At 41.0% G+C, this 13,857-nt stretch overlaps 1 protein-coding gene across 6 annotated transcripts in view; it reads left to right on the plus strand.

Moving 5' to 3' along the window:
- The window catches only part of LOC132886965 (transcription factor HIVEP3), a 120,402-nt gene that overhangs the window by 25,518 nt on the left and 81,027 nt on the right, over positions 1 to 13,857 (plus strand). The window contains exons 2-3 of one of the 6 annotated variants that reach the window (XM_060922222.1): positions 12,267 to 12,349; positions 12,503 to 12,599. The exons of 4 other annotated variants lie outside the window; for them this stretch is intronic. The gene's annotated coding sequence lies outside the window, so the exon portion shown is untranslated. The remainder of the gene's footprint in view (positions 1 to 12,266; positions 12,350 to 12,502; positions 12,600 to 13,857) is intronic. One more of the 6 variants, XM_060922224.1, reaches the window with a different exon arrangement.

Genomic DNA, 13,857 nt, shown 5'->3' on the forward strand with positions numbered 1-13,857 from the left:
CGCAGCCTTTCTCGAAATGAACCCTCGGCACGTAGATATAGCCTCCTGGGAGAAAGCCCCATTTCAGCCCTTTTCCCAGTGCGTCGTTTTGCTAATGAGAAGCATGGAGGCGGGGAAGGGTAGAGGGTGGGGGCGGGCCATGGGGGAGGGGCTTGACCAAGCTGCAGGCATGCTACCTGTGTGTGAACTGTAGCAATGGCAGGTCAAGCAACAGACCAAGCTTTCGCTTTTGACCCGGAGTCCGACCCCGAAGCAGAAGCGCAAGCAGTTGAACAAACTGTAAATCACCAACTTCAGCAGGAGTACCTTCAGCACAGAGTACCTGGCTAACTGCAGGAAGTGGTTAGCTGCACAGCTAATGTAGCCATTGCAAGGCTAACGCTCTGATTTTAAAACACGGCAAAACGACTTAACAGTTATACACTTACTTGTTCGGTGTTTGTGGCTGATGCGGCAGGGATGCTTGGTACGGACCCAGGCTTCAGTGACCGTTGATGTGCAAAACCTGCCCTGTACTGTCCCAAGTTGTGGAAACATTCATCAGGAAAATGCTTCCGACAAACATACACCGTCTTCGATAGACTCAACGGCGTATTATTGGAGTAAATAAAATTAAGCCACTGCGTCTTCAGGGGCTCTCCCGTCGGCAGTAAAAACAGACTCCTTTCTGTGTTGTCACATCCATGTACAGCGTAATTTCCATGTTTCGCTCGGTTAGGTGGTGCCATGTTGTTGTGTCCTCTATGGTCTCCTCACTACAAAATTGAAGTGACGTATCTATGGTGGCAACTTTTGAGCTGGGCGGGCAATCCATACAGTGGGTGGGAATCCGGGGGGCGTGGGGATCATCTCCCTTGCTGACGTAGTAAAGGGAAGAGCCTATCAACGCGCCATTTTGACGCGCCATTCTCAAATATTGACAAAGGGTGGGCATAGTTTGGTTTACACATTATGACATTTCTAGCCACTGGGGTGACTTAAGAAGGTCAGAGGAACTCATTTTAACGTTAAAAAACCTCAGAAAGTGAAAATTTCATGCCATGGGACCTTTAAAGAAGAAACCTTTATTTGTCACATGCACACTTCAAGCACAGTGAAATTCATCCTCTGCATTTAACCCATCTGAAGCAGTGAACACACACACTGGGTGTGTGTGTGTGTGTGTTCACTGCTTCAGATGGGTTAAATGCAGAGGATGAATTTCACTGTGCTTGAAGTCAGGGGTTAGGCACCTTGCTCAAGGCCACCCCACCTGCCTGTCTTTGGATTGCGGGGGAAACTGGAGCACCTAGAGGAAAACATGCAAACTCCACACAGAAAGGCCCTTGCCGGCCGCTGGGTTCGAACCTGGAACCTTCTTGATGTGAGGCGACTGTGCTAACCACTACACCACCGTGCTGCCCTTTGTTACTTAAATATTCTGTAAACTTTTTAGGTTTATTTTGCCTCTGTTCCAACTTTTTTTTGAGTGTGTTTCAGGCATCAAATTCTAACTTCATTTATATTTACAAGATACAGTTAAGTTGGTCAGTAAAACTATTGAAAATATTTTATTTTTACTTTTGTCAGTTAAATCAAGGTTCATGTGACTTGACATCACAGATTTTCGTTTGTATTGCATTTTGGAAAATATCCCAACTTTTTGGGAAATGGGGTTTGTATGAGGTGGAATCATTGATGCTTTGAGACTGTTTGGCCTATGCCTGGTTTCCTGGTTGCTCTGCCAGGAGGTTCGGGCATGGCCACAGTTTTGAGCGAGATGATGAGTCAGGCACGTTTCCAAATCAATACTGAAATGGTTAAAGAAACACAAAACCAACGTATTGCAATAATCATCTTAGTCTCCGGAACTGAAACTTACTGTAATCTTGTGGTCTTGAAGATGGAAGTCCACATGTTCAAACATAAGAATGTGAAGGCACGTAAATGGTTCTGCATGGAATAATGGACCCTTCTATATGTGTCTCCAACCTTATTACATTCCAGTGCTGTTACAGTGTTATTCTTTCCAGGGCAGGCATCACAAAATATTAATTGTAAGGCTCCTGATCATTTTTAAGGAAAAAAACCCTGCACTATTTGCATTTGGAAAAGCATGTTTTAAATAAAATTCCCAAATTATCACTTTTTGCATGCTTGCATGCCATTTAATATATTAATTGTTTTATATTATTGATTTTTATATTATTAACTGCTCATTTTCATGACAGTTAGTGCCAGTAATTATGTACATTTTAGTTTAGACTGAACGAGTCTGTGATTCTGTAGAACACCACACCGATGCAGAAGTGCATCAGTAGGATGTGTTTAGTGTTCCAGGCCACCCGTTCTGTCTGAGGGCTTTGTTCCACACAGTCCCCCTGTCAATACTCTGAACATCGAACAATGTAGAGTAGCAGCTTCACATATCCCATTATCTCGTCACTGTCTTCTCTAGGTTTCACAATGCCTATAGCGGTGTTTGTGTCTGCTGCTGCTAGGTAAGGTCATCAAAGAGCAGATAATTTTAGAACTCTTTAATTATGCATTAAGGAGTTGTTCTAGAGTAGAGTATGAACAAGATTCAGTTTTGCCAAAGATATACAGCTGAGTACATAGGTTTGCTGAAGTACAAAAGGATTTTATATTGCTTCTCCTGGGGATTTTTGTGTTCATATTATGTTTCATAAGCGCACCAGTATTAAAGTATTGAGGTGTAAAATTACTGACAACAGCACACTACTACAGTTTTACACTACTGGCATGATATTCTGCTGTTGATCTCGGTGTGTTCTGCACTTATCCCTCTGTACCGTACATGGAATGTAGCCAATGATTGAAAACTGAAAGAAATGTTCAAATTTGTGCAGGAGCAGCCCTCATACAACCATTTCACTCTTTATAATACACACACACACACACACACAAAACCCCGATTCCAAAAAAGTTGGGACAAAGTACAAATTGTAAATAAAAACAGAATGCAATGATGTGGAAGTTTCAAAATTCCATATTTTATTCAGAATAGAACATAGATGACATATCAAATGTTTAAACTGAGAAAATGTATCATTTAAAGAGAAAAATTAGGTGATTTTTAAATTTCATGACAACAACACACCTCAAAAAAGTTGGGACAAGGCCATGTTTACCACTGTGAGACATCCCCTTTTCTCTTTACAACAGTCTGTAAACGTCTGGGGACTGAGGAGACAAGTTGCTCAAGATTAGGGAGAGGAATGTTAACCCATTCTTGTCTAATGTAGGATTCTAGTTGCTCAACTGTCTTGGGTCTTTTTTGTCGTATCTTCCGTTTTATGATGCGCCAAATGTTTTCTATGGGTGAAAGATCTGGACTGCAGGCTGGCCAGTTCAGTACCCGGACCCTTCTTCTACGCAGACATGATGCTGTAATTGATGCAGTATGTGGTTTGGCATTGTCATGTTGGAAAATGCAAGGGCTTCCCTGAAAGAGACGTCGTCTGGATGGGAGTTGCTCTAGAACCTGGATATACCTTTCAGCATTGATGGTGTCTTTCCAGATGTGTAAGCTGCCCATGCCACACGCACTAATGCAACCCCATACCATCAGAGATGCAGGCTTCTGAACTGAGCGCTGATAACAACTTGGGTCGTCCTTCTCCTCTTTAGTCCGAATGACACGGCGTCCCTGATTTCCATCAAGAACTTCAAATTTTGATTCGTCTGACCACAGAACAGTTTTCCACTTTGCCACAGTCCATTTTAAATGAGCCTTGGCCCAGAGAAGACGTCTGGGCTTCTGGATCATGTTTAGATACGGCTTCTTCTTTGAACTATAGAGTTTTAGCTGGCAACGGCGGATGGCACGGTGAATTGTGTTCACAGATAATGTTCTCTGGAAATATTCCTGAGCCCATTTTGTGATTTTCCAATACAGAAACATGCCTGTATGTGATGCAGTGCCGTCTAAGGGCCCGAAGATCACGGGCACTCAGTATGGTTTTCCGGCCTTGACCCTTACGCACAGAGATTCTTCCAGATTCTCTGAATCTTTTGATGATATTATGCACTGTAGATGATATGTTCAAACTCTTTGCAATTTTACACTGTCGAACTCCTTTCTGATATTGCTCCACTATTTGTCAGCGCAGAATTAGGGGGATTGGTGATCCTCTTCCCATCTTTACTTCTGAGAGCCACTGCCACTCCAAGATGCTCTTTTTATGGAGCACTTGCATGTGACGTCACAGCCGATCCAGATTGTGACAGACGCCATCGTGTCGGTCAAACGCCATATTCCGCCTTCTACTTCTACTTCTGGTTCTACTTCTGCTTTTACTTCTACCTTTTCTTCTGGAAAACCCTACTATATACAATTCTACTACAACGGCTGCGGCTACAAGCTCTCCCTACCTGTGCATGTTTTTTATGTTTTTTGTGTGTATTTTTGCGTGTTGTTCATCTGTACCGGACTTCAATATCCACTACAACCGTATGGACTTACTGAGCATTGGTTTCCAGCAGAAAATGACGGTTTGTAGCGATTTCCATTGCATGCACAACATTCCGGACGAGAAAAAAAAAAAAAAATTCCGGGCGAGACCGGCGGGGTCTCCGTGGATTGTTATCGGAAGCAAAACGAAGGAGGCGGCGCCGGGAGCGGAAGCAAAAGCGAGGCTACAGGCAGAGCCGGCCTGTTGACTAAGCTCAGAAAACAGCTACTCAAACCTCCACTGCCAAGCCTCTACCTCTCCAACGCCAGATCCATGTAAACAAGACGGACGATTTGGAATTACCTTATTCTATTCTATAATCGGCTGGTCAGTGCTATACTCAATACTTAAGTGACTTACCCATCCAATGAAAATTATTTTCTTGTTTACAAGATGCCACATCTGAGTCGCTGACAAATCCTGAATTTCTGTAAAGATAACTGTCCAGAGATTTATAAGCACGCAGTGCTTCACCACTGAACAGCGAGGGAAGGTTGATGAGGTAATCATACACGTCCGGGTATTCCGCTGGCAATTCAAAATCCGGTCGTGAAAACTCCGTCCGGAAAGCCATAAGGGTCACAAATCTGTAGATCGTTTATTTTAGACATATATCTAGTTATCTGTTCATTAGAAAAATGAGCCGTGTAGTCCGTCGGTTGAAATTGATCCATTCTGTACACGAGTGCAGCAGTATTCAGCTGTGTTTTTGACCGACAAGATGGGGGTTGTGTACTTTCCGGTCACGTGACTGCAAGATCTCTATACCCAGTCATGTTAATGACCTATTGCCAATTGACCTAATGAGTTGCAATTTGGTCCTCCAGCTGTTCCTTTTTTGTACCTTTACCTTTTCCAGCCTCTTACTGCCCCTGTCCCAACTTTGAGATGTGTTGCTGTCATGAAATTTCAAATGAGCCAATATTTGGCATGAAATTTCAAAATGTCTCACTTTCGACATTTGATATGTTGTCTATGTTCTATTGTGAATACAATATCAGTTTTTGAGATTTGTAAATTATTGCATTCCATTTTTATTTACAATTTGTACTTTGTCCCAACTTTTTTGGAATCGGGGTTGTGTATGTTAGTATGTTAGGATAGGTGTTAGTTTTCCAGGGCTACCTTATACGTGCACAGAGATTCCCTTCACTTTACACCACATCCCTGAGGCATTACACACGCTAGAAACAACAAAGAAAATGAAACCCGTTTACCAACTGATGAGAAGTGAACGTATAGCAAAAGGTATTTGTCGGAAAATTTGTGGGTTGCTGTGGTTGCTACAGCGATGTGAACGTTTTTGGTTGTTTTTTTTTTTCAACGCCTACTTGAACTGATTATGAGTTAGAACTGCTGGCCTGTTGTAGTGAAGGAGGAGGAATTTATCTACTTCAAGGGAGCAAGACTTAAAAACTGAGATTACTATGCAGTTAATGTAAGTAAGAAAAGTCAAGATGTCTAAACACAAGGTAGGAACTTAAAATCAGACTCCTCATTTCCTTGCCCATTGCGTTTTATGATTCAAGGTACAGCATCAAAATTTCTCTGCATTCTTATTTATCATAAATATGTTTCTTGCCATTATTCATTCTCCGATTTTTACCATGATTGATTTTTTAAAAATATATGGTTATGGCTTTTTTTTTCCCCCTCCTACAGTGGTATTGTTCAAGTGAAAATCTTGTACTGATGTCAGAAAGTACTGTCGCAACACTAGTTAATAAGCATTCTGTATGACCGTGTTGTATCTTCTTTGCTCATGTGGATCTCCCTGTTGTAAACACAGACATGCTATTTGTTTACTTGTACTACAGGAAGCCCTATATTTTTATGAATGTCCTTGAAAGAGTGTCTCAGCTGGGTTCCATGCACAGTAAAAGTGTGTGTGCGCGCGCCTGTCTGCCTGCCTGTGTGGGAGATGTAGTCATGTATCCTCCTCACACATACACACAGTGATAGACTCAGCAAACAGCCTGGCCCTTGTGGAGAGTGTATGGTCCTTCCAAATAAGGTTGGGCGAGTGGCCAGGTATGCAGTGTTTCCTAACCAAGCAGTCCAGTTTTCTCAATATTTACAGAAAAATGGTTTACTCTTTAGCCGAAAGCAGTATTGAGGTATGTGAAGTATCATGGCAGAGAATGATAGAAATCCTATGAGTTTGTCTTTGGGTTTCCATGGCTAATAGACTGCTGGAAAGCCAGCAGAACAGGTTTTGGGAGGGGGGAAGAATCTTCTGTGTTGATTAATTGCTTGATGTGGCAGTTCTACAAAAAAAAAAAAGTCTTTAGACAAGAGCAAAAAAAAAAACCTAACTTTTGTTTCTAGCTAATATCATAGCTATCTAGATCTGGTTGAGATTTAAAAACAGATAGCTAATTGATCTGGTTGAGATTTTCTGTGGTTCACTCCAGGGTTGTTAGCTGTTAGGATCAACTGTGGCCATTTACTTTTAGCTCTTGTTTGAGGATATTACAACCCCGATTCCAGAAAAAGTTGGGACAAGGTACAAATTGTAAATAAAAACGGAATGGAATAATTTACAAATCATCTCAAAAACTGATATTGTGTTCACAATAGAACATAGACAACATATCAAATGTCGAAAGTGAGACATTTTGAAATTTCATGTCAAATACTGGCTCATTTGAAATTTCATGACAGCAACACATCTCAAAAAAGTTGGGACGGGGCAATAAGAGGCTGGAAAAGTTAAAGGTACAAAAAAGGAACAGCTGCAGGACCAAATTGCAACTCAGTAGGTCAATTGACAATAGGTCATTAACATGACTGGGTATAAAAAGAGCATCTTGGCGTGGCAGCGGCTCTCAGAAGTAAAGATGGGAAGAGGATCACCAATCCCCCTAATTCTGCACTGACAAATAGTGGAGCAATATCAGAAAAGAGTTCGACAGTGTAAAATTGCCAAGAGTTTGAACATATCATCATCTACAGTGCATAATATCATCAAAAGATTCAGAGAATCTGGAAGAATCTCTGTATGTAAGGGTCAAGGCCGGAAAACATACTGGGTTTCCCATGATCTTCGGGCCCTTAGACGGCACTGCATCACATACAGGCATGCTTCTGTATTGGAAATCACAAAATGGGCTCAGGAATATTTCCAGAGAACATTATCTGTGAACACAATTCACCGTGCCATCCGCTGTTGCCAGCTAAAACTCTATAGTTCAAAGAAGAAGCCGTATCTAAACATGATCGAGAAGCCCAGACGTATTCTCTGGGCCAAGGCTCATTTAAAATGGACTGTGGTAAAGTGGAAAACTGTTCTGTGGTCAGACGAATCAAAATTTGAAGTTCTTTATGGAAATCAGGGACGCCGTGTCATTCGGACTAAAGAGGAAAAGGATGACCCAAGTTGTTATCAGCGCTCAGTTCAGAAGCCTGCATCTCTGATGGTATGGGGTTGCATTAGTGCGTGTGGCATGGGCAGCTTACACATCTGGAAAGACACCATCAATGCTGAAAGGTATATCCAGGTTCTAGAGCAACATATGCTCCCATCCAGACGACGTCTCTTTCAGGGAAGACCTTGCATTTTCCAACATGACAATGCCAAACCACATACTGCATCAATTACAGTATCATGGCTGCGTAGAAGAAGGGTCCGGGTACTGAACTGGCCAGCCTGCAGTCCAGATCTTTCACCCATAGAAAACATTTGGCGCATCATAAAACGGAAGATACAACAAAAAAGACCTAAGACAGTTGAGCAACTAGAATCCTACATTAGACAAGAATGGGTTAACATTCCTATCCCTAAACTTGAGCAACTTGTCTCCTCAGTCCCCAGACGTTTACAGACTGTTGTAAAGAGAAAAGGGGATGTCTCACAGTGGTAAACATGGCCTTGTCCCAACTTTTTTGAGATGTGTTGTTGTCATGAAATTTAAAATCACCTAATTTTTTTCTTTAAATGATACATTTTCTCAGTTTAAACATTTGATATGTCATCTATGTTCTATTCTGAATAAAATATGGAATTCTGAAACTTCCACATCATTGCATTCTGTTTTTATTTACAATTTGTACTTTGTCCCAACTTTTTTGGAATCGGGGTTGTAGAACACTGTGGAATTATAACTATAGAATGGGCTAATCAGCTGCTGATGTATTTATCTCGCTGTAAAATTCCTAGTGCTGCCACTAACAATTATTTCATTAGTTGATTAATTGATTATTTTTTTCAGTGAAATGAAATTATTAACAGGGGTGTAGTGGTTAGCTGTTGCCTCACAGCAAGAAGGTCCTGGGTTTGAGTCCAGTGGCTGGCGAGGGCCTTTCTGTGCGGAGTTTGCATGTTCTCCCCGTGTCTGCGTGGGTTTCCTCCGGGTGCTCCGGTTTCCCCCACAGTTCAAAGACATGCAGGTTAGGTTAACCGTAGGTGTGAATGTGACTGTGAATTGTTGTTTGTCTCTGTGTGTCAACTCTGTGATGATCTGGCAATTTGTCCAGGGTGTACCCCGCCTCTCGCCCATAGTCAGCTTGGATAGGCTACAGATGATGGATGGAAATTATTAACAGGCTATCACACTATCTGAAGCACTTGGATGTTAAATTTACTTTGCTTGCAGTGTTGCGGTGCGAATAATTTTTGGTGTGTGGATTTGACTGCAAAGATTTGGGAAGGACTCGTAGTTTTCACTGTCACGAATCAGGGAACTGACACTTTTGGGATTGGCTCCCAGAACCTTGAATCATTTGAACCAACCTGATGACTTGACAGACTGTATATTGCAAATATACATTTGTGTATATTTAAATAAGTAATCAGTATAAAAAAAAAAAAATTTTAAAAAGGGAGGGGGTTAAGGGTGGTGCAGTGATTAGCACTGTTGCCTTACTTAGAGCTGGTCCCACGATTGGGGAGGGTTGCGTCAGGAAGGGCATCCGGCATAAAACCTTTGCCAAATCAAATATGCTGGGGGAAAAAAATCTGCTGTGGCGACTCCTGACGGGAACAGCCGGAAGAAGAAAAAGATTTTAAAAATGTAAATGATGTAGTGATTATCACTACTAATGGGTTAAATTGATTGAGTTTGTTTCAAATTGATTCTTTGCTGCTCGTAGTGTAACATCGAGTGACGTAGTGCTTGCTATAGCGTGCTTCATAACAGATCAACTAATCAATAATGAAATTTGGTGCCGATAATTTTAATGATTAAATATGTCCATTAGCTAATAGGTATCTTGGTTAATGATGCATATTGGAAGAAGTAAGTGAGCTAGGGGGTCTGTCTGTGTTTCATCTAAATAGAAAGCTAACATTAGCCATTTGTAATGAGTTACAGCTCAGCTTTAGCAGCTATTCTGAGAAATCAGTAAAAGATGCCTTTTGGGCACTGGTGAGTAAATTACTAGTTTACCTCTCATTTCTGTCTCCTTTCAGGTCCATGTTCAGAATCGCGTAAGGCTTAAAAATGAACTTTTTAATGAAATCCGTTGAAGTCCAAAGTTTTGCCACTGACCGTTCCACAGAGAAGTTGATTTTATAAAGTTTAGAGAGACTCCCAGTCATGCAGTATTTAGAATAGACGAGTAACTACTACTATATCCACATCTTTAACTGGTAGTGAGCTCGTTTTACAAATCCCCATTTTAAACACTAGACTTAATTTAATTAAGATCAGGATCCAATAACATTACATTACACCATGCCTGAGTGGAAGATTTTGTGGAGGGAAACAATCCGACAAACAAACACCCACTCATACCACTGCTTTATTTCTCTCACACTTCATCTTGGTGCAGCTATAGCTATAGTTGCATCCGCATTGTTCACACATCATATGAGCTCATCCTGTGGAACTGCTGTTTTCGTCTTCTTCTTTTATTTATTTATTATAAAAATACATTGAGACAGATTTATGATTCAGGTCTCTTGTAGTGCTCACAAACTGCTTCGATGCCAGATGAGGCTCCCAAATATGCTCGTTTTTGCTTCACACACAAGGAGTGGACAGAGATAAATGGTTTTACACTTCAGATTTGTACAGTTTATGTGGAAAGTCATGTTTGTGCTGATTTGAGACCAATTTCTTTTGATTTGACAGTTATCTTTGAGGAAAGACTGAAAGCCCTGAGTAACCAGGCAGGCAGGCAGGCAGGTTCGTATACAGCAGTGTCCCATCTGAGCCAGTACTGGTGACTGGTGTAGCGTAATTCATATCAAATTGTGCATGGCTTTGTTCTCCTGGACTGATAAAACTCTAAATGAGATGTAAAGTGTATTGGGAGTTGGTTACATTGGAAGAAGGTAGATGGTCCTTGAACAGTATAAAATGGGCCGCTTCTACTGAGAGCATGGTAATGTGTCTGAGTTACTATGCTAATGAAGTCTCGGTGAAGAAAATGTCAAGCCAGGTTCACAGGCTTGCTTTAGCCTCTCTCTATCTTTATCTCTTTGCAAACGATTAAAAGTAAGCATTCAAACGATGAAGCATACTGCTAGAAATACAGCCTGACAGATTATCTAGTAACCATGGAAACACACTAAATGTCTGCAGTGACTCCTAAGAAAAGAGTAGATATGCAAGACACAACTTTTCCCTTCTCATTAAAATGAACTGAAATGGACTCTCAACAACAGCGCTGTTGCTAGTTTCTTGCTGCAAGTGTGACAAGTGGCCACAATAAGCTAACTCTTGCATGCTAAAAATAACAATTTTATATATATATGTTATATTAGTGCAGTGTTTCTGCTGAAACTCTTTTTTTCTCAGAACTCCGAAGTCCCTTTTGTGTATAATGCTAACTCTGCGTTCACACCGGCAGCGGCTCGATGTGACAAAGAGGCTAGAGATTCATTTTTTCCAACAACTGGCAATTTCTGGTGACAGCAGGCAAAGAGATTGTAAGCAACTTGGAGTGGGTAGGGCTAGCGACGCTGACGGAAATGTAACTTTATGCAGAAGCAATATGGCGAATGCTAATGGGAGTGGTGGATTGTGGCATGTCCCCTTTTCTGACTATGGAACATTAGCTGCGTGTGATTTTTTTTTTTTTTTTTTTTTTTTTTAATGGTTCCACAAATTTGTTCCTATTCACACCATCTGATCTACTTGCTAGAGGATTAAAATGTTTGGTATATCCAAAAATGTAACCAAGCCGAGGTTTCTGTACCATTTAGCAAAGATGTTGTTAGAACCAAGAAGAATATTGAAACCTTAATTGACCTGAAGTCCTTTGCTAGCTATTCAAATTGAAACTTGCTGCTTCCCACATTCCAACGAAATACGAGTAGATGGATTGGCTACTCTAAATTGCTCCTAGGAGTGTGTGTGTTGTGTTCTAATAGATCGGCATACTTTATCGAGTATATTCCTGTCGTGGGCCTGGGTGTTCCCGGATTCCCCATGACCCTGACTGGAATTCAGTGGTTACTAATGGATTGAGGAATGGAATGAATGAAAGAAAGATCTAAAAGTTGAAAAGTCACATCTGCAGCCAGCTCAGTGTAGTGACCATAAAGTATCACACTGTGTTTTTCTGTCCTCTAACCAACACCGCAGTTGATAAAGCCAATAAAGATAGGTTTTTTTTTTAGGGGAAGAAAAAATCCTTAGGTTCCATTTAGATAGACAAAAACCCCCACTTGTGCGGCTGCCTTAAATTTAAGTCAGGGAAAACCCTGATGCGAGTCAGGGTACAATCACAAGAGCATCTGGGCTTTGGCATCAGCTGCTGCTGTGAAAAATGCATTCATGCACTCCAGTTGTGGTCGTCAGCTTGGTGTTTGGCAAGCTTTCTGAGGATCTTTGCTCTGTTTTGTTTCTGCCGCATGATTTCCAGAATGAAGAACTGCAATTTACATTCTGTAGTGTTTTGCAAACAGACAGAAGCTCATCAGTTTCACGTTTCGTCTCACGTTTCAGGTGATTATTTCTCAATTTGGGTGCTGTATTCCACAAACCAGCATGGAATTTACTGTAATGATTATCTAACAAAATCACTGTGGAACCTTGCCTGCATCGGCACTATACTTTGCTCTGTGCCTAATGATCGCTTTCTTTGTGTGCTTGCTGTAGGATGGAGAGACATACCTTAACAAACGCACTTTACTTTCTCTCTCTAAAAATACTTCACCCAGGCTGTGTGTGATCCTTCGACAGCCCCGAGTAGAAGGTGAGGTGCTGGGGAAAGATACTGCTTTGGTGAAAGGGATATAATGAATACACAGTCACTCAAAGGTGGAGCAGAGTTGATGTCTGAGTGGTCAACCACAAACTAGAACTGAATTCAGTAATACTAGAGAGAGAGAGAGAGATTGATTTATTGGTAGACACACTGCTTCAGAATGTAGCTCTGTGGTAGGACAACTATAGGGATGTTATGAAGAGCATTTTTGTCAGATCTAGTGTAATAGCAATCATTCTCCTTCATATTATACTCTGATACTTTCTATACTTTCGCCAATCATCTCTGATTCCTCCTTCCAAACTGTAATTCTTTGTCTCTATACTCAGTTAATAAAAGGTCAGATATAACAGGATAAGATGGAACTGTAGTTTTAAAGGAGAGCTGAAGGCAAATTTTTTATTATCAAAATTCTGTTTCTCATTTTATCAAATATCAGAATGCGTTTCTGACCTCTATGTTGCTGCTATAGCAAGTTCTGAGTGTTTGAAACATGCTCTGTAATATCAGTCCATATGTCAAAGCAATGGCCGTAAACGAGATTCGTCAAGACCTGTGCGAGACATCGTAGGACAGAAGTAAAACGTACAGCAGAAATCAAAGTGACCGACATCTGCCAACGCTGTCAGAAGATGCGCGCGCCCTCTTTCAAATGCTGACGTAATCAAGCCAGAAGTTTTGTTTGTTTTGATAGCAATCAGGAAAGTTTGAAAAAAGTAGGCAGCAATCGTCATTTAAGCTCGTTTCTGTGCAATATTTCATTTGGAAAACAGTTTTCAAAATGGCAGCACTGACACCTGGCTGACACTTGACGTTTCGAAGTCTCGCACAAGTCTCGTGAAGATCGCGCGGATAAGCGACGCCTGCCGTGGACCACACGAGCTAAATTCAACATGGCTAAAAACCGAATAGGCCGATAAGTATAATATTTAATTGCAATTAGTTGCCGATACAAGTCACGATATAAGGTTACTAAAACCGAAAACGTAATTGAATAACACGTTAATTAAGAAATAAAGCAAGTTTAAAAATGACTTCTCCTTTAATTTTTGTGCATGAAACATTTAAATGGAAACTAACTGTAGGTAAAGCACTGAGATGGAGAATTGAAGAAATTGAGGACCACACCCACCATAGGATTGGTCCAAGGAGTCATTTAGGCCATTTATTTGGATTTGGAGCTCAACCATGTCACAAAATTGAGAAAATTCAAATGTTGCACTGTCACTTTGTTGCTCAGCTGAAA

This window comes from Neoarius graeffei, chromosome 5 (assembly GCF_027579695.1).
Source record: "Neoarius graeffei isolate fNeoGra1 chromosome 5, fNeoGra1.pri, whole genome shotgun sequence".
NCBI classification, from domain to species: Eukaryota; Metazoa; Chordata; class Actinopteri; order Siluriformes; family Ariidae; genus Neoarius; species Neoarius graeffei.